Source organism: Temnothorax longispinosus, chromosome 7 (assembly GCF_030848805.1).
Source record: "Temnothorax longispinosus isolate EJ_2023e chromosome 7, Tlon_JGU_v1, whole genome shotgun sequence".
NCBI classification, from domain to species: domain Eukaryota; kingdom Metazoa; phylum Arthropoda; class Insecta; order Hymenoptera; family Formicidae; genus Temnothorax; species Temnothorax longispinosus.
The window spans coordinates 4,902,277-4,923,557 of NC_092364.1; the positions used below are offsets into that span (position 1 = coordinate 4,902,277).

The 21,281-nt window shown below is 41.1% G+C and overlaps 1 protein-coding gene across 3 annotated transcripts in view; it reads right to left on the reverse strand.

Annotated features, from left to right (window-relative positions):
* Sns (sticks and stones) overlaps positions 1 to 21,281 on the reverse strand; it is a 276,474-nt gene that overhangs the window by 104,031 nt on the left and 151,162 nt on the right. The window lies entirely within an intron of this gene.

Sequence of the window (21,281 nt, forward strand, 5' to 3'; positions counted from 1 at the left end):
GATATTACGGTGCGCGCTCGACTGTGCTCGCAGTTAAAGCATTTTACGTGTCTGCAACAAAGAGGCCGTAGAACTGGCGAGTTTTATGAATAGAAAAACGATATTCATCGTCTATCACACTTCGATCAAAACTTGGTCGGTGACTTTGACACGTATTTTTTCATTTCTCTCGTAATATGCATCGTATAAAAATTTAGGTGTTTGTTCTTCTACTCGATTCTCGACTCGATTTTATACACTCTGTATCGTGTGCGGTTTAAAAAGATGATGCCTGCTTTGAGATACATTTTAATTTTTATTTCACAAGCTCTTTCTAGCGCAATATTCCGTGTATCTAAAATCCTTTAATTTGTTAGGATTCGTTGGACGTTGCAATTTGGAATCTTCTCAGCTGATAAAATTTCGTATTTATAATATGTAGTGCTAATTAGTTGCCGAGTCACGAGCCGGTTAACTCGATTAGGCAAGTTATGTTCTCGCCGAGATGCCGAGGCTGATAGGTATACGCGCGCATCGCCGAAAAACGAGCTACAAAGCGCGTAAAAGCACCCATTTCGCAAAATCGATTCAATCTTCGTACCCCACGTAATGAAAAATTCCCCCCGAAATTGCTCGCCCATGTAAGAAATTGCTGCTCGTGTTATCACGAGCCGCTGATAAAAATTCGAAAAACGAGCCGCCGTATCTGCACGCGCTGATGGGCCCTCCATTGTCTGCCTTTTTTTAATCCTCCTCTCGCAATTAAATGAACGACATTCTTTCGCCAGGAGATATTGCAGTGCTCGTGATAAACCGCGTGATGAAGAAACATTAAAGAATGTAGCAACTGTCCCGCTATTAATTATTGTTATTTTATTCTTAACAGCTATTTTAACATATTGCAGACAGAGACAATTTATTAATATTATTATGTTTATTTTATAATTATAAATATAATCTTTTTTTATCTTTAGTATAATAACATTTTTAAATCAGCGATAATGCTGTATTTTTCATAATTAGTAGTTATTTACGCGATGTTCGATATACGAGGCATTAATATTCAATTAATAAATGATCGAACATAGTTATACACATAGTTTTATAATTAGATCTAATTATAATTGGCACGAAAACTAAATATAGTAATTTCGATCATTTCTTCCCGAGTTAAGGATAGTTATTATCCTTTGGCTCTCTCCTATTTCCCGTATATATTGTACACATTGAATGAAGATGTAGTCGCGAACTGGGAATGTGACTACCTGCAACGAGGTCTATAAGTCGTAAATATGATACTTTAAGAGAAGCTCTTGTGGGAAAGTATACTTGCGGGGGAGCAGAAAGTTCGTGAACTACATTACGGCGAAGTTTACGCCGTATCGACCACGACGACGCACATCTCTCACGAGTTCCAAAGTTAAACAATGATGTAAAGAAGCTTATTAGCAACTAGAGAAACGCATTATGTTATCAGGTCGCTGACCTCGTGTAGCCTCCTGTTGTAACGCGACAATAACACGTCCCTCGCGTGAAGCTCGGAAATCTAAACTGAAACTACGATCTCTCTCTCTCTCTCTCTCTCTCTCTCTCTCTCTCTCTCTCTCGCTCGCTCGCTCTATGTGACGCTTTAACATAACGGAATAAAACATAAGTTCGCATGACGTGACAAGTTAGTACGCGTCTACTCCAAGTAGGGAACAAAGGCGATGCTCCTTTTTAGTGCTTTGCATTTTTTTTTATTGCAAACGTTGACGTTTCCTCTCGTAGATTAAAAATATCTCGGTCCCCCTTTTTGCGCCGGGGCATATGTAGATCGTATTTGTATAATATCTCCATAATACATCCATTATATCTCCATTACACGCTAATACGTTCACTTATTACGATAATGTAATATCGATAATAGAGTGTAATCGAAATTAATGGCGAACTATGTAATAAGAATAATAAATCGTGTAAAACCTGACCTTTTAATATGCGAAGAGTGCGAGAAATCACGTATCTTTCAGTTATGACATTCATAAATGACTTATTTACACTTAAATGTTTTTTTTTTTTATATTCTTAGATTCAAATAACACGTTTTTATTCGACAATTATTTTAAATTCTTCGTCTTTCTGTCGCGCAATACAAAATATCCAACCGAAGCTGGTTGCCGATAATAGCTGTTATATAATTATTTTCAGGAAATGTGCCACTGTTTAATCATTTTTCTGCCTCACGCGACCAGCGTATATATCACGATCGAGCATAGCGCGGGAATAACGTCACTATTCGGACGTAGCAACGGATGTAACACGGAACATTACGCGCGCAGACAATAAGAATTTATCACGGTGTGAAAAATGTATGGATAGGACCATCCCGAAAAGTTTCGCGTTGCGCGCCCTAATAAATTCAGTCCGCGCGACTCCGTTTTTCGGCGGCGTATAGTGCCTTACACGTCTGCTCCTAGCTGGGGAACAGGCACGAATACCCAGTTTATAGCTTACACGCCGGTTGCACGAGAACGTGGGTACGACTCGAGTCGTGCTCCTAATATCTCGCACATTTGGGGAGAAAAGGGAGACACGGAGAGAGAGAAAGAGAGAGAGAGAATAAATTAGAGCTAGGGATGATTCACGTTTTCGAGGTGTGAGCTCCATTATGACTTACTGACAATAAAATGAAAAAATAATATAGCCGTGCCCCCTCACGGATTTTCGTACGTTTGGTATTAGATGCTCGTGATATTTCACGCGTTTATTCCCCCCCCTCCCCCCCTTCCTCGTATAAATTTTGCATTGTTCGTTAGATTGATATTAAAGCGTCAAATTTTTTCGCCCCTTTTTGGGACGAAGTTGGTTATCACGAGTTACGTTACTGCGGAATATTCTTATCTTTTGAGGAAGATATCGAGAAATATTGAGGAGAAACAGACATTGCTTCCGATACTCGCAACCGCATGCGTCCGGCAGGCTTCGCTGATCGCGCGCTAAATCTGCAAGAACGGCACGGACCACGAGGACAAACTCGCCTAACGACCCGCCCCATGCTGGGACACAATGAATAACCTGGCTTTGACTCACGCGCGCGCGAGTCTTCGAACGTCGGAAGAAGCCTCGGTGAAACTATTCAAACTCCGTCAGGGGGTAAGAGCGTCGCGGCGCGAGGACAAGTGGATAGAGAGAGCAATAAACAGGTGGATGGAGATAGAGACCGAGACCGAGAAAGGGAATGTCTTTCTCGCCATCTATCTCTCTCTTCCCCTTGTCTCCTGTACGCGGAATCAAGAGCTTTCGGCGAAGCAACGCTGGCGGGCCTAATGACTCCGGCCACTCAGAGAATACACTAATTACCGTGGAAGCGCTTCGTACACGCTTCCGGAACGTAAGCATTGTGCCGGTCGCCGTGCGTTGGTTGTGTCATCTCTCTATGTCCTCTCTCTCTCTCTCTCTCTCTCTCTCTCTCTCTCTCGCTTCTCTCGTCGCTATTCTCCCGAATGTACCAGGATATTAGGAGCACCGCTCGAGTCCGCACTACGTTTTCCTGCAACTGGCGTTTGGACTTAGAAAGCGCCGTCTCTTGGGTTCCACGCACTTGCATTCGCACACGGAGTTCTCGGACCAATTTCCGCGAATTAAAAAAAATATATATTATATATCTAGGAATATCTCCGTGCTGCCACCCGTTTTGTTTTTTTCCAACTTTGGGAAATTTCGCGGTGTCGCGGTCCCAATTATTCCGATCCTCCAGTCATCCCGATTTTACATGGATTATTTTTTTCGCACGGATTCGAGTTACGCGCAGGTCGGTGCGAATTACATAGAAAATAGTATAGTTTGACAAAACAAAAAAAAAAGAAAAATATGGAAACTATTCTACTCTATTCTATTCTGAATATTTTCCTGGGAGATTTTCGCGAACGCGTAAAAACAAAACAATGTAGAAAAACACCGCGAAAATTGAGAATTGGGGAACGTGCCGTACAAATGTACTGCAGAGAGTAACGACCAGGAGTTATCCACGAACGAGGTTTAACATTTTTTTCTTTAGCATGTCTATCGTGCGCCAATGCTTTTTTTATTTTTTTTTATTTGATACTAACTCTCAAGTGATTTATCAAAAATACAATATCGATGTTAGAAAAAAAACGGCGTCAAGAGTAAAATATTCGTGATTTCTTTTCCTCTGAAAAAGAAGAGAAATTACTTCTATTATATTACTATAGTGTTGTATAGACTATGCACCTCTTGTAATTTAATTATCTTAACTTAAACGATCTTAATTTAAACGACAAATTTGCCAATAAAATTTTAATCGAGTTTTTCTTAACGAAAACGTGAAAGAATCGATAGTTTTCGAGTCGCGAGGTAAAGAAAGCACATATAGGTGACAAAATCATATTCTCCAGTTAATTTCGCAAGTCAAATTTGAAGGAATTTTAAATTTGAATCTCAGTCAGGCAAGGATATCTAACGCTAAAAAAGCTGAAAAAAATGAGTTCCACTCTCGGACATTTTCGCCTAGGAAAAATCGACTCCACAGTGGTTGGTCGGAGAATCTGTTATTAAAATTAGACCTCGCAAATTGCGGAGCGTTCGTATATGTGATAGAAGCGGGAACAGTCCGAAATTGCGCTATTCTCAGCTTCCCTGGCGAGTCCGTAGGAAGCGCAAAGTTCCCGCCCTCTGTTTTCTTTTTCCCTTTTCAATTTTGTCGACGGAACGAGCGTGATAAGCAAAAACGTTTGCGACGAAGTTGGCCGGCTTGACATTAGCCTGGCCGGCCTGGACGGCTTAAAGTAGCCGAATATTCATCGCGGCGCGGAGCGCGCGCGCTCTCGCTCGTTAAGCGAGTTTGTCGCCACCGAGTTTGCATACGTTAAACGCGCGAGGTGTTTGCAATAATCCGTTTTAAACGCGCGTGTAAAACGTAGACATGGGCACGCGCGATTTAAAGCGGCGAATAGCCTGGCATGCGCGTGTACGTAAGGAAACAACACGATAAAATGGCAAAAAAAGCAAGTTAGCAAAAAATGTTAGTAAAAAATGAAGAATATAATGTAGTGGTTTTCGGAGATAAAACGTGATATTTCTTTTTTACGTACCGACTCGTACATCAACGTCATGCCGATCTATCTCAGACGCAACGAATGCAGAAGCTGTATTTCCCCTGTCTATTTTCCAGACAAACAAAATATTATTCGCTAAAGTAACTTTCGCGGATATTCTTAATTTTCCTCTATTCTCGTTGTTTTTTTTTTCCCACATAATATCTTTCATTTCACACCTGCGTCGCATAAAAATTCATAATGTTTCGAAACTAAATTTACACAACTGCAAATGTAATATTTTTCATCTTTTATTTTTATTTTCGCGCTCCATTTCGCGTTTCATTTTTTTCCTAACTGTATATAAGTTCGCGGATATGTATCGAATCAACCTGATGGCGCGCGAGCGATATTCGATATAGATCCGATCTACGGGCTCTATATATCTCTATTCCCAGCTACGCTTCGCACCAAAGCGTAACACGTCGTTATAAAAGCGTGCGAGTTAATTGAACGGAATCTCTCTCTTGCAACCTGTGATTAAATGGGTCACCTCTTAATCGCGATCTCGACTCGGCACGAAAACGTCTCTTGTTTTTGTTATACCTATACGTTCCGCACGAGAGAACGCAGAAGCTTTCTAAAAGCGTTGACAAGCATTATTACAATACTGCAAATCTGAAAAAGAAATATGAAATTACGCAAATCCAGGTCGCGCGATACGATTCGTGAAATTTACATGATGTAAAGCTTTATAATTCTATTTCTGATACGGGAAGAAGTACATTTTTTGCTGATGCCGAGTCATGTTTTTACTACTAGCTTATTTCGGTCTGATATTAAAAAGCTCATACAGCGAGAAAGTCCGCGTTTTTTTTATGTCGGATACCTGGAGCTCTCTCTCTCTCTCTCTCTCTCTCTCTCTCTCTCTCTCTCCGCGCTTTATTTTGTTTCATAGCGGAATAAGATTACCATTTACGTAGCTAATGAAGCTACTTTATGAGGCATCATCTTTAAAATTTATATTACCGGTACACTATAATCTCTTCCGTCAAAATAATCTTTTTCCCTACGACAAAATGATTACAATTCAAGTAGATTATATTGCACAATCAAATATTGAAATTATATAATATTCGTTAAATTTATCTTTTCGTTGAAAGCAGCGTTGGCAATTAATCATTCTAAAAAAATTCCAAAAAATTATTCTTTAAAATAATATTTAGAGATACATCTCAAAGAATCCTTATACATCTAACTCCTTTTTCTTCTATTTTTCTTTCAATTATTTTAACGAGAACAAGCGTGATATTTTTAGCTTTGCACGAATACTCGGTGTCTTTGTTGTCGATCGTTTAGCGACGACGTCTCGCAAATCCAACGCGATAAAGGATCGACTTTTCCGCGTCAATGGTGGGAATCGCTACTGCAGAGATGTTTACTCACCCTCCAACCCCCTGTTAAATTGCATCGCCGAATCAACTTAGCCGTAAAGCGCCCCGCAGTTGGCAACCGCCGTAAAGCAGTTTAGTGCCTTCAGGTCGCGTACAACGAATAATTTACAGGCATGTGAAGAAAAACGGTGGATATACAGCTCGGGTGTGGTCGTTCCGTGCTCATTTAATCTTTCCATCGAATTCCGGACAGGAGATTGATGGAAAACCTCCCGTCAGAATCTCCACGATGGAGATAATGAGAGTCCCAATGAAAATCAGTTCCATTTGTTCGCAGCTGTTTTAAACGTTATCTTTCACGGCTCGCTAAACCGCCTGGAAAAGTTTCGCCGATCGCGAACACGTATTTATGAACGCGGATACTACGCTTGACCCAGCGAGCAATTATGCGAGCGGTTATCGGCATCGCCGATCTCTCTCGTATAATGACGGTCGTATCGAACGCGATACTCGGTACTCGCTTGCTCGATACATCGGTAAAGCCGCGCGACTGCTTGGATACATTGACGGTGTCGGAGCGAGGATATGTAGTTATCGGTAATGCGCGAAGCTAAAAAGACGAGGCTGCAGATACCCGTTAATTATATTCGCGTTTTCACTCATTTAAATCGGACTGAATCGTGTGGAACGTGTTCCGAAGACGCAAAATTGCTTCCGCGAAATTGTTATCGATTTATCCTCAACAAGAATTTATACGTTTATAATTCTAATTTTTATTCAAGTGGAATTTACGTCTTATAAATTTTCTTGTTTAGCGTTAAATCTGTGCTAAATTTGCACGACACGAATAATATGTCCTTGTTAAACCGAAAGACGCGCGTTTTTCCCAATCTTTCGAAACGTTTCGGTCACGGAGTACTCGGGAAAATCGAAGACTCCAAACCTCATCGCCTGGCGGGGTCAAAGGAGGCGGCGATCGGCCAGTCATTTTCCTTAGTTGGCTAGAGACGGCTGGGCAGGCGTGCGCGTTCAGAAGCTTCTCATTATCCGAAAGGCAAACTTCTTCCGTCGATGAGAACGATGAACGAAACGATAAGGAAACTTCGTCTCGGAGCGGCAATCTCGCCCAAAGAGATAAGGGTGGTGCACGATTTTACGAAGCCTCATCCCCCGCGCGCCATCCCCCAGCCTCGTCTCGTTAATAGTCTTCGCGAGGAGAGACAAACGAAGAGAGGGCGAGGGGGGAAACAAAGTAAAGGTGGCCTTAAGCCGTGAGGTGAAAAAAGACTGGCCGATAACCGTCAACGGACGAAGCGCCATTTATTGCATCATCCGTTCTCGTGGAAAATTCCTGTCGCGTCGTATAATCAGTCGGAGGGTGGAACAATATAGCTCTTCTTTACCCTAAATAGAAAGATTCCCGGTCCATTGCCGAAATAGATTTCTCCGCCGTAAATCTTTCACTCGTTTGGTCGATCATTAAGATTTTATTCGTCTATTAACTTCTTGACATAGCGGTTCTCGCTTCATCCAATCACGAAAAAGATACTCCAACTGTTATTTCATTGTTTTATCTGAATGTATCATCTGAAATAAACAGTTAATTCATGATCCGTGTTATTTAAAGCCATCTGGTTAAGAAATATCACATGAATTAATCTATAAATCAGTAACGTATGCTACAAATCTCTGCGGTGAACCAACGAGCCGTGATATTTGAACCTCGGTTTTCCTCCGGGACTGTGGCTAGAACCGCCTGATCCGATGAGTCAGTGATAGCGCAGCGCTTATTTATTTGTCGCCCGGTTATTACGGCGCGCGGAAGAGCGTCGCGATCTGTCTTACCGTGAAATTACTAAACACAACGTACGAGAGAGAAGGAGAACGAGCGGCCCTGACTCTGGCCAGTCGCCTTTATCGCGGCCGGCAATTTTTTCCACGACACGCCTCGTTTGGTCCACGCTCGGAGCACACGCTTCGCCAGACGCGTCGGCCGAAGGCGTCGGTGCGCGCGACCGGCGTGCGATGCGCGTCGCGCCGCGCCGCGCTCGCGTTTCATGGTACTTAGGTGCTCACGCCGGCGGCGAGCCGAGGAGTCGTATCGCGTGAAATCTCGTCTCTCGATCTGCGATCAGCGTGCGTAACGCGCGACGACGACGACGTACGTACGTAACGTACGTACGTACGTATACGGAACTCGGGACACGCTCTTACACGGGAACATAATTCTCTCGTGCAAGACGGTCGTATTACAGTGATCGTGCCGCCACAGTCTGTGTAAAAGTGGAAGATAAGAGGTGCCTCTCTTACATTCCTCCCTTACGCGGTGCTTAGACTGAGTTGTCACGGACTGAGCTGTAGCGGTAGCGGGTCGGATTTACGTCGTCATGCATGCTCCCAGCAGGCTCTTATTAATTTACTTAAATGGATCTCCTCGTCGTCGTCGTCGTCGTCTAAACTTGAACGCGGCTCTTGTACATATAAAGTAGGTTCAAAATAGGAATTTCATATTCAGGCTCGTAAAGAGTAACGTAAAAAATAATCATTCGTCTGTAAGAGTGCTTGGTTTCTATCGAGAGGAAGAAAGCACGTTTTTTTTTGCTTCAAGTTTAATTATAGCTTTCTGAAAACTTGTCACATCTTTCTATAATAAAACAATTTTTCGAAATTCAAAATTTTTAAAGAAAAAAATTTTTATTTAACTTCTATGAATTATGTATATACTTGAATACTCTTCCGAGACTCATTAATATGCTCTTTTCCCGCATCTCGATAAATCATTGCACTTATTTAAATAGGTTTATTTTTCTTAAAGTTAATAGCGTTGTCTTGACAGTGAAGTAATATTCATTCGTATTGACAAATGTGTCGAGAAATTAATATTCCTTAGGTTAAGCCCGACAATTTCTTCATGCTTCGAATCTCGCAGGGATGACTGATCCGCACAATCATTTTTGGGCTTAGCAAACCCACAGACCTAAGCTCATCACGTTGCGGACACCTATTTACACATTACACACATGTATACACACTCATCTATAAACATACACTTTTGCGAATGATGGTAAAGTGAATAATTAAGAAAAAGTAGCGAAAGATAATTCAATCTAAAAGATGTGTATGTGACCATAAAAACTTTATTAAATTAAAAACACTAACTACAAAATTTTAAAAAATTTACGCTTTAAAATCATGCGTCAATTATTATGTTAGATGCGGCTAAAGAAGGATCGTATAGTTTCGATAGACATATATTTCTAAGAATCATTTTATGCTCTTGTAGAGAACGCAAAAAATGTAACAATTTAATTGATTAATGCACGACTAATATTGTCAACTTTATCAGCATTTCATCTTATTTGACATTGTCAATTGAGCAATTTCTCGGTTGCTTGATATCTCAAGAATGGTGGATAGGAAAACGAGGGAAAAAGTAACGCGAGCATATGCGGTTGCGGTGGAACGTGTTCTCCATCTTTCGTGTTTCAAGGATCATGGGCAGCATCAAAACGTCAAGGGCATTAGCTAAGTGAACCCGACGGAGCAGCGGATACCGGCGATTATTACTTGCTACGATCGCGCGCGGCTGTAGGGAACTGCACGTAATCGCGACAGGTCGTCCTTGGCTCTCTTCGCTTCGTGCGCGGCTTCGCTTTTTTTTTTCAATTCTCCGCTAAATGGACGTCTGTAGTTTGCGTACGTTACATATACAGTTTCCAGTCCCGTCGAAAGACCCATCTGCCGATGATTTATCGCTCGGAATGCGACGTGTACACATGCATACTCACTCGTCAAAATATCGAACCGACACGTTCGTGAATTTCGCAAATTTCATTGGCGGATATCCAATTGCCTCCTTCTGTAATCCTTTCTCTCGCGTATCGTTCGCTGCAGAAGTTTACCAAAGGCAAGAAATTGACATAATAAGTATAGGTACATCCAGATCTCAATGGTTTATACAATTTTATATAATATAATACATACATATACAAAAATAATAGCCAATTTTATTCGCAATAATTAAAGACTAGTACTATAAAAAAAGATGATATAATAAAGCGTTTTTTTTCCCCCATAATAATATTAACGTCGAGAAATTTCAGAAAATATGATTTTCCCATTTGCTTTATAACAAATATTGTAAATTTATTGTATATATATAATATTGTGTATATAATATTACATACAATTTATTGTATATATAATATTGTATATATAATATTACAGTACCTATTATCAATTTTTTAAGGCAAATTAATGCTTTGTGCAGCTTGAGTCCTTTTAAAACTTTCAGATGTCATTAGACTCGTGAAAATGTCAACAAATTAATAAACGGCGATACGAGTCAGGCGCGGTACGTGGTGCACAAGTAAAGCAATTAATAGTTACAGAAGTAACGAATTACAATGTATATTTTTCGCAATAAATTCTTTACAGTTTTTTTTAAATAATTAAATCGCGTCGATTTAATTCCGGGGAAGGAAGGGTATTAATGTTCCAATGATAGCTGTGCTTTCAAGTCCGACAAACAATCGGCGCGCAGTTTATTAAGTTGGAATATATGTATATGTATATTATATACATTATAATTCGTTACTTCTGTAACTATTAATTTCTTTACTTGCGCACCACGTACCGCGCCTGACTCGTATCGCCGTTTATTAATTTGTTGAAACTTTCAAACTTCAAATCGATTATTGTTGTTTATCCATTAAGTACACAGTGTATTGAAAATTCGTTTAAACGATACCAAAGCCCTGGCCGAATGGAAACGATAGTAAAAATTAAAAAGCGGTAAACAGTGACACGCAAACGGTGGACTGCGGTTATAGGCTGTCCGGGGGGGTTATTTAAAAGCGCGTTTAAAAATGTTTGACGCGATATCCGGCGACGCGATACGCTTAAAAAGCCGCGGCCGGCCGGCCGAGACTATACCATCTGTTTTGCCGGGCAAAATGGCTCGTAACACGCCCATGTCCGCGCACAAAGCGGTTTGTACCGTTTCGCCTGTGCGCGGCTGGTAATGGCTAGTGGATTAATTTTGGGGAGACTCGAGCGAGCGTGAAACAAATTTGCGACATAGCAGCGCAACACGCGCGGCGGATTTATCCGGACGTGTGGGTGATTTTTGAAGGGACGGAAGAGGAGAAAAAAGGAGGAGATCGATTTCGCTGCGCCGCGCCGCGCGCGCGATATCGATGCAAAAGCCCGGCCGCTACCGTTTGTCCGCTCACGAGATTCAGTCGTGAAAACCAATCGTGTCGATGACTGCGATTACGTGTTTCGTGTTCCTCGTCACGCGCCGCAAATGTGACTGACAAAGATAAATAAAGATACACTTAAATCTTATTGATAGTATTCGACTACTAGTAAAAGTATCATCGACGGAATTAATTTAATAAACATTCATTAACGAGATGTATCGCGTGCATCAAAATAAAAAAAACAACCATATATATAATATAACTATTTTAGTTACTATTATACAATTACAACTTTAGTAAAATATTAGGATAAATAAAAATTGTAATAAAAGATGAAAAAGAAATAATATTGATAAAGAATGACAAAAATGAGAAATACGAATAAAGTTATGCAATAAAGTTAACGAGGTATGAATTGTGCGGATATAATCTCGTATCAAATTATCATGTCAAAGTGTGGCAGACAATTGTTATATCTCAATTAAGAAATTCCTCAACTTAATGAAAGTTATTTAGAGCACAAACTTTCTAGTTTTGCATAGAAAATAGCGGAAAACGACAACTGCAAGGAATTACAGGTAACTGCTTGCCAAACGGCTCGTATACGGACGTAGCTGGGACGGGAATTGTAAAACGCCAACGAATCGTAATTCGAAAGACGCGGAACTTGGAGGAACTGTAAATGAAACCCCGCGGAATCGCGAAGTTCGGATCAGTTCGTCCGGGAGGAGAAGTCCGGGAAGTCGATAAAAGAAAAAGGGTGGAATAAATGGTGAAGGTAAGAGGATACCGGGAGTGATTGGCCAAAGAGTCAGATAAGTACGAGAAGAAGGAACAAGGAGGCGCACGAGGAGTTGGTATGGCTCGCGAGTGAGCGAGCGAGGACGCTGCTCAGGGGAAGAAAAGATTCGGAAGCCGAGCGGATGCGCTTCATTACGTCATAGATTGTTGTAGGAAAGCAGGTCGAAGCGAGATATCACCGTCGCGAAGGGGAGTTTCACGCTCGCGGACGAGGGATTGCTGAACAAACTTGTTGTGAGCGCAAATACTTTGACAAATTGGGTCGAACAACGGAGAAATAGAGAAAGATTCGGAGATAATTAAATCTCGTTGACGGGGGGGAACGACAACTGAATGAATTTTCGATTTGTTGTTTTAATTGGAAGAAAACACTCTACGCCAATTCGAAGCTTGAAAATGCATAAAATAATATAAAAATTAAACTGCCCAAAATGAATGTTGCTGTAATATTCGAAATATCATTTTTTATGATGTTATTTGTCGTATATCAATATTTTAAAAACAGAACAAATTCTGTTTAAAAGCGCCCTAAACAATTCTGAGTGCATACTAAATTGCATCAAATAAATTCCAGATTCATAAAATAAGATTATAAATAACTTAAAGTAGTTTTTCTTCTCTTTCTTGCCTTTCGTGCTTTTTCATAAGTTAAAATACGGAAGGTATTTGTTTTTTATCGTAACCACACACATATAATTTTGCTATGTAAATAGTTGTACGAGGCCAAGTACCCAGTGTGGCTTCCTCCCGTGTGGTTTAACGTATCATTGCCTCAAGCTGCTTACATATTGAGGTACTACGGGACACTTGTGGCTTTCGCACCCGGCCGCATAATGAGACGGATGCTTCTAGTTGCAGGATATTGATGATACTGGATGATCTCAGAAGAAGAATCAAATCGAGAAATTTTTAAAGTCGAGAAACTTAAAATTGTTCTCGCCACATTAAATATATCCATTAGTTTACAGATACATTAATCTAACAGATTTAACTGTTTCTATCATTTCTATCAAGAAAAGACAGATCCGCGAGAATCTCATTACAGACTTCCTTAAATCGCGATCTCGGAACATTATTGCGCTTCTCAAGTTAGCGCAATTCGCGAGATCGATATAAGAGAGAGACTTTCTTCTCGTACGCGCGATAAGATCTCTTCTCTATCTCAAACTATTAACGCAAACGCGGACAATGTCCGTAAATTTCTGAACTAATTTCCGCGCCGAAAGAATGAAAAGCTCGCAAGCGAGGAAAGATCTGCGATGGGGATAAGGGGAATGTTCGCGAAAGAGTTCAACGCGAAAGTTGGTGATGGCGATATATTGAAAATTGCGAGGTGCGGAAACACGAAGTGCAAAATGTACTTAAAGGACCGGGGTTAATCGTAAACGTATACGGAGGGTGGACAAGACTAGGAACGCGAAAGGGAAAGAATAGAAGGTAGAGAGTAGAGAGAGCAGAAGGTAGGAAAAAAGGAAAAACTAACGTTGCAGCGAACGAATGAACAAACAAAGGAAAGAAGGGCGAGGGTGGAAAACGCATACCGTCGCGCGCAAGTATTCCTCCAAAGTCGTGTGATTAACCCCTCGTCTCTCGCGAGCCGCGCGAGTTTTACCGTCCGACCTCGCCCCGTTTCCTCCTCCTCACTCGTCGCTCGTCTTTTCCGATCCTCCGCGCTCCTGCGAACCCGCAGACCGTGTCCGAGACTTTCCGAAGCATCCCTCTTTCCCCCGTCCACGTCGAAGAGCGAAGAGAAAAGGTCGGGCGGGGGGGGGGGAGCAGAAAGGGGTCCGCGCGATTGCAGAGTAATAAAGAATATCCCTTAACCGGGCGGCTGTCATTAACGCGTGAAATTAAAAGTTCCAACTCGTTCGAATGCTCGAGGAGAGCGGGAGGAGAGCTGGATGAGAGAGGAGCCCGTTTCCGCAGACTTACTGCACTTCCGATAAAAATCGAGAAGGAGGCGAACTATAATTGGCATACTCGCGCCCGACCACGCCGCTCTCTCAGATATATCCTTCCTTTTGTTTTCGTAGTTAGGAGTCGCGCGATTGAGTTAAGTAATGTTCCGACGAACTTGAATGACTCCGCCATGATTTATGGAAAGTCTCGTGCTATGGTTGCGCTACGCGGACTTCTCGATAATTTATTAGCATCTTGTTAATAATTGCAGCATTTCAATTACATTTCTTATATATTATTTTATTAATTCATTGGCGATATCTGCTCTTTAACCTGGTTCTTTTTTTTGCCAGCTCCACTGTATCGGTTTTCTTGGATTCTTAAATCAATCGCGGGAATCCAATTTATGTCTTTACTTCTTTGTCCAATATATACGACGTAAGCAAAATAAGTTCTCTTCGTGAAAGAATAATAAGAGAAATTTTTTAGAGAATCTTATTAGATGTGATTACATATGATATATATCTCATCAGCTATACGAATAATAAATTACTCGGATTACTTCAATTTCGCACGCACATTAAATTCCAGGAAATTCTTAAACCTTTCTCTCGTATACATACGGAGAAAGAGAGAAAGAAGACGAGAGTGAGAAAGAGAGAAAAGTTTTACATTATGTCTGCTTTCCATATAATTCCGCATCGCTGCAGTTATTTATCGCTCGCTTTAATGTCCTCGGGAAAATAAAAGGGGGAAAAAATATTAAATGTTAAATCGAACGCTATCAATCAATACGTCCGATCGTGGCATCAATTGGCGGACCGTTAGACGAAGCGTATGCATGCTAATAACGGTTGTACACGACGTTCTGCGCAACGAGATGCAAACTCTGAAAAATCCTAATCTCGCGTAACCGGTATAACCACTGTCGAGCGATTACTATTGGCGGCCGCAACCGATCGTGTTACTCGCGCCGCCGGATAACGCCAACCGGATCGATGTGACACGTCGGGATCGAGTTAATTGGTTACATTACATATTTCATTCGTGGAATTTTTTAATGGCGGCTTAGATGGGACGTGCGTAGCGTTTACTAAAGATTATAGCTACTTTGCGAACAACGCGACGTTCACTCGACGTGTTTGTTGTATCCATTATACTTAAAGTGTTATTTCCTGTGTATAAACGTAAATGGAAATATGCAAATTGAAGCATGGCATTTAAAAGTTAAATATCTCTATGAGTTCTATTATTAAATTAATATCGTACGAAGGATCAGCGTTTCACGCTGAATTAGTCTGAAAAAAAATTAAAAAAAAAACAGCGTACGGTGTTTTGCAAATTTCGCGTCCGTCACTGTGGACATAATGGTTATGGTAAATTTGTCGAGACTTTTTCTGTGTTTATAAAATCTTTTTATTGGAAAGGACAAATATATGCGTGTTTATCCGCTAAGTTAACAGATATTTGTGGATATTCTTTTGAGGTATTAAAACTGCTCGCGTAAAGTAAATTTTGCACATCGTTCATCAGCCGGACTAACGATCATTTATCCATGTTTGTCTATCTAATAAGCTAAAATCTTGCGAAAAGATATTTACTTAACAGTGGATAATTATTATTATTATCTTCACTAATATTACATCTATGAAAACGATAAAAACTGCTATAAGATACACGATGATAAACGTAAGAGTGACGACAAAAATGAGAATGTCAGCAAAAGATTTGATGTTACTCTCAGTGGGTCGTTCAACACCACGATGTGGTGGTAGGTAACGCGGTAACATTTCGTCCCTTACGATCTCTCATCTGGGACTTACTTATCGAGTGTCAGCACACACCTCGAGATACACCCACTAGCTGTCAGTGACAGACAAACCCCTCGGTCCGTATCCCCGAGGTTAAGGAAGGTTAATCGAATCAATATTGGCGTAAGGATCAGGGCTCGCAGGGAAGGTCCATCGATGTTGAATAGGCTAGCTTCCGCCGGATAATAAACCGCTTTCGCAATTTTATTTTCCCTCCTGTCGGTCCTGCGTGCACGATAGTTCTGGGATTAAAGAGAAAGCGCCGGGATTACTTTAGGAAACTTCACGCACGTATACACGCGAGCACTCCTCGCGTGCTAATCTCCAGGATTGGATCGAATCCAGATTAATTGAATCAATTGCGGCACTGAGGTGAATTTAGAAGTCAATGTTCTAATATGATGTGGTAATCGTATATAATTATATTTATTATATGTATCGAATAATTGTGATCACGATCCTGTAGTAACGGTACGGATAGTACCGTGTAATTTTTATGTAAATACAATCCATAATTTTTCAGTAATATCATAATAATACATTAAATAAATATGTCGTTAGCTGTTGAAATATTAATAATGCTCCAGGCTCATTATATGCTCGTGTAATTACCTTGATTGACCGCTTTGCTTTTTATTAATTTAAGACTTCATCGCGAATAGCCAATATGGAATGTAACACGTGGAGAGTGAAGTATGTTTCCCGAGGCTCGCGAAACCGGCATTTGCATGATAATGACTCGCGGAAATGGAATTAGCATTTACCGGAAGCAAGAGTTTACGGAATATAATGTGGAAATTTAAATCGAAATTTTGTGCAATTTTTGCTCCCGCGATAAATCAATTTTGGTAAATGTAAAAATTCATTTTAAAGAGGCCAAGAGATTAAAAATGCAAAAAGAAAAAAAAACGCCTCTCCAATTATTCTCATTTAACTCTTTTTACGCAATTCTAATGAGGCAATTATTCGCGTCCGTTCTTAGCGCAAACGTATGACGAGAATATTAATGTACAAGAGTGTCCCAGAACTTCGCAACTACGGCGGCGAATGACGAAGTGAAAAGTTTTATAATCGTCATTTTAATATCGATCCATATGTATAAGACTGTAAGATATTCAGGACAACTCGTCGGCTACCAGTAGCCGACGAGTGAATATTGTCACGAATGCGTTAATATACCGGTGTTTGTTCATAACTTTCTCGTGTATGTAAAAAAAAAAACGACGCACGTATGTGTGTATATGTGTATGCCCTTTTAATCCCTGCATGCCCTTATGACCTGGGATTTTTGTCCATGCAGTTTCGCAAGCATCCATAAACTACATCATATGCGGAAAAAGTGGGTCGATCGTGCAGCCGCGGGGTGAGGGCGAACGAGGGGGAGAGTTAAAATGGCACCGCCGATAATAACCTGTCCGCGACGCGAATGGGGTGTGTCCGGCTGATTTATATCGGAGTACATAATTCGCTTCCGGTTTTATGTCGACGGCCGTCCGTCCGTCCGTCCGGCCCGGCCGGTGTGACGGACAAATGACTATGGTGGCGAAATGACGCCACCGCGCGCAGCGAAATACGCGCGCGTGGAACGGGCATACGGAATGGTCGTGGAGCATGCGATTCCGATCTTATTGATGAACGTGCGCGCGTCGGCGGTGTCCCGGATTTGATCGCCTCGATATCTATTCGACTCGCGATCATCCATTTTCTTCGCGGAGAGACGGTGGAAGCGAAGGCGGAGATATGTCTCTTCTCCTTCGGCTCTCCGTGACTTGGTTCGCTCGTGGAAAATCTCTCCGCAACGGAAATAGTAGTTTTCCCGTCGGTCGTGACGAGACAGGATTAATGGCGAGTGGATACGTTTATTTTTTAAACCTTTATCTGGGCAATCCAATATTTTTATGGCAAACGCAAACGTATTAATCTTTGATAATCTTTGGAAAATATTATAAAATCATTATTTGTGGCGCCTTATAAAAATCTTTAGCATGTATTGTTTAATAAATTCGTCTATTACACGTCTAACAATATATCTTTTAAAAAGGAAAAAAATTATCATAACCGTCCTTTGGAAAAAACTCCAATTCTTTCACATTTAACATAAAAACAGCGTCGTAATTCTTTTCGAGTCGCCGAAAAATAACTCAATTCCTTCTCTCCTCTGTGTTGAATTTGCATGCATTGTGAAAAGCAAAGCGAGAAAGCTCTCGCAAAAAAGCATACGCTGTAGCTTTTTTTCCGCAGATAAACGAGATAACGATGGTCACGAGAAGCCGTCATTTTCCGGACAAATATATTACAATACGGCTGGAAACATGACCTATAGTTCGTTCATTTCTCTGTTATGTATATCCGGAAAGAGAGGGGGAGGGGTGCACGCGCGCGGAAATAAAGACGAGATAATATAAAATAGCCCGTCTCTGCCAAGCCTGCGTTCAGTCTGCGAACCATTTGTAGACGCTTGCAAACGTTGCACTAATTAAATGTTGTCCTCTTAAAAGGCAGCAAATTAATCCAGGCATCTTCTTGCTTAATTAAAGATCTTCGTTATTCGCCTCGCGTCCTTAACGTCTTTTCTCTCCGCACCCTATATACCGATGTTCGAAAAGAAACTTCGCGAGAATTAACAATCGCCAAATTATATCATCGGTCTATGTATATAGTAGCGTCGCGCGCGCGCGCGCTAGTTCGTCACGCATGCCATACCTTCTCCGGGTCATTCGCGGTCGAGCGGGCGAGGCACGGCGAACATGTATGCAATTACAAACGCGCGCGTCGTCCATATTTTTCAAATATTCGATTTCGATTGTAACACGACAATGCTACTTTCGCCCCGGCGTGCTTTTTTTGTGCGACTCCAACCGTATCGACTCGACCGACCTGACCGGGCCCCGGGATCGAACCGATTGCGGAAACGCGAACAATTTTTTTTTCTCCACCGTATAGGGGTGGACTGACGCACACATCGCGCAAGGGGATGCAAACGGAACGCGCGGGGAGGGGAGCGTATCGAGTTACGCCGTTTAACGGCATATCGATTCGCGAGCGTGAAGTCGCGCGCTCTGTATAAAGCGCACGGCCGATCGTCCGCTCGTCCTGGCTACATTAGGGAATCTCTTTGATCGCGCCATCGATATCCAAAGCCGGCGAACGTCACGTACGTAATGCGTTTGTGATATCAAATCGTGACTCCGCATCGAAATCGTCGCCGCGGCGGCGGAGAGCGCGACGCGCAGAACTTTCCCGCGGATGATGCACCCGCAGACGTGCCAGGAAGGGGGGAAGGGCCGGGGTGCATTATTTTAGTAGAGAGCCGCGCGATTTTAACGGAGCAAAGTAGGAGATTTATTACATAGACTCGTGCGACATCTGCATTTTCTCCCGCGGAAAAATGTACTTAAAAACTCGCGATTAGCGATGCAAATAAGGGCATGCAAAGAAGATTGCGGGTAATCGCGTATGATTAAGCTTGGTCGCTGCTGCGAATAACCCGAGGAAGAATAGTATGTCATACTAGGTTTTACGGCGCTATTGCATTAAATTAAAAAAAAAATCTTATTCGAAACGAAATTGTAAAATTAATTTCTTTATTTTTATATAAATAGCGCACGAATCCTTCGAATAGATAATCAGTTTCTCATTCTTTGATAACATTTGAATATTTAATTCTATACAAATACCTTTGAAATTAATCCCCAAATTATTGAAACGAAATCACTTCAAAATTAGATCAAGAGATAAGTTTTCTGTTTGCATCCACAAACTAGATTCGCGAAAATCTCGACGTTCTCAATCGCGTGTAAAATCACATCTGTCTCGATTGTCAGGAAAAATCTGAGATAATTATAAAACGTCCCGAGAACGACGAGATAAATGAAAGCGTGCGAAATATCTACCCTTGTTCGTTTCTCAAATGGGAAAATTTTTTTTTGACCATAAAGTTAAAACTACAAATAATGAAATTTTTTTTAACGGTTACGTTAAAACTGCAAATGGCATCGGAGTAATTCACTCTTACCGCTTCCCCGTCGCTGCGCGTATCGCGTAAACAATACCTCCCGGCGAATGGAGGTCACCGCATTGCGAGCGCATGGAATTCCTGACGTCACCCCGCGATGCATCCCAAGTATTCCTGCAGCGGTCTATGTGGACATGTGTATAGGCCATAGGTTAAACTCGTCGAACGTCTTAGGGGATGAGGGATTGCGAGGCGGTTAGAGAATATTCATCGAGCGGCAAACGGGTCGAGTATTGGTCATGCATTTCGAGGGAGACGATCGCGCTACCCTCGATATAATATAAGAGCGTCCCGCTGTGTCTGTGAGGTCGTTAGTCTATATTCCACAAATAGACGGCACAAGAAATTACCCGCGTTGGTGACGGAACTATACTACTTCTCAACTGAAATATTAATCTCGTGGCGAGAAAAGTGGAACGCGCGCCGCACCGGGGATAGAGAGTTCGTCGAAGCTGTACAAAGCGGTGTCTTATGAATATCCGACGACGGTATCCATTTCCGTCGAGAGACGCTATCGATACGTGTTTCTCTCCCACGCGAGGTTTCCCCCACAGGGAAAAAAATGCCCGATTAATGTCGATAAGGATTATATTATATTGGATCGTTGCGCGAAATGTCCTATTGCGAAAGTTTAAATTTTAGAAAATATTCTTAAAATACCTGATAATTTTCAAGTCGGATATGTTATAGATATTAAAGTCCAGAATTAGAAAAAATTATTTTGAATTAAAGAGAAAATGGATATTTTATGTGAAATTTAATATTCAGGATATATGCAGCTAAAAGTAGTTATAAATTTTTAAATACACATACGTTTAGGCCTTTTACATTTATAATCGAAATAAAATTATAAAAATGGTTTTAAACGTAAAAAGTATTTTTTACATTATGTGTATCTTATTTAATCCAAAATCCATAAAAATCAATAATAAGAATCGTGCATGTAAAAAGGATATATTTAATTAAACAACATCCAATATCTCATCCTTCTCTCCGTAAAATTTGAGTGCCCATATAGCTTACATTAGTAATATGCGATGTATGATACAAACGCATACCACATGCGTTACAGAAAGACACGCTTTAGATTAATTTATGATTTATCATTAAATAATTTAGCTTCTATATGATTATTAGTTTGT